Here is a 920-nt window from a genome sequence, read left to right as displayed (position 1 = left end):
GGGGGTGTAGGGACTGGAGGAGGTTACAGAGATAGGGAGGTGAGTGTAGGGGCTGGAGGAGGTTGCAGAGATAGGGGGCTGAAGGAGTTTACAGAGATAGGGAGGGGGTGTAGGGGCTGGAGGAGGTTGCAGAGATAGGGAGGGGGTGTAGGGGCTGGAGGAGGTTACAGAGATAGGGAGGGGGTGTAGGGGCTGAAGGAGGTTACAGAGATAGGGAGGGGGTGTAGGGGCTGGTGGAGGTTACAGAGATAGGGAGGGGGTGTAGGGGCTGGAGGAGGTTACAGAGATAGGGAGGGGGTGTAGGGGCTGGAGGAGGTTACAGAGATAAGGAGGGGGTGTAGGGGCTGGAGGAGGTTACAGAGATAGGGAGGGGGTGTAAGGGCTGGAGGAGGTTACAGAGATAGGGAGGGGGTGTAGGGGCTGGAGGAGGTTACAGAGATAGGGAGGGGGTGTAGGGGCTGAAGGAGGTTACAGAGATAGGGAGGGGGTGTAGGGGCTGAAGGAGGTTACAGAGATATGGAGGGGGTGTAGGGGCTGGAGGAGGCTACAGAGATAGGGGGGAGTGTAGGGGTTGGAGGAGGTTACAGAGATAGGGAGGGGGTGTCGGGGCTGGAGGAGGTTACAGAGATAGGGAGGGGGTGTAGGGGCTGGAGGAGGTTACAGAGATAGGGAGGGGTGTAGGGGGCTGGAGGCGATTACAGGGATAGGGAGGGGGTGTAGGGGCTGGAGGAGGTTACAGAGACAGGGAGGGGGTGTAGGGGGCTGGAGGAGGTTATGGAGATAGGGAGGGGGCGTAGTGGCTGGAGGAGGTTACAGAGGTAGGGAGGGGGTGTAGGGGCTGGAGGAGGTTACAGAGATAGGGAGAGGGTGTAGGGGCTGGAGGAGGTTACAGAGATAGGGAGGGGGTGTAGGGGCTGGAG

Source organism: Scyliorhinus torazame, chromosome 26, assembly GCF_047496885.1.
Source record: "Scyliorhinus torazame isolate Kashiwa2021f chromosome 26, sScyTor2.1, whole genome shotgun sequence".
In the NCBI taxonomy this organism is placed as follows: Eukaryota; Metazoa; Chordata; class Chondrichthyes; order Carcharhiniformes; family Scyliorhinidae; genus Scyliorhinus; species Scyliorhinus torazame.
This window is presented reverse-complemented; position numbering follows the sequence as displayed.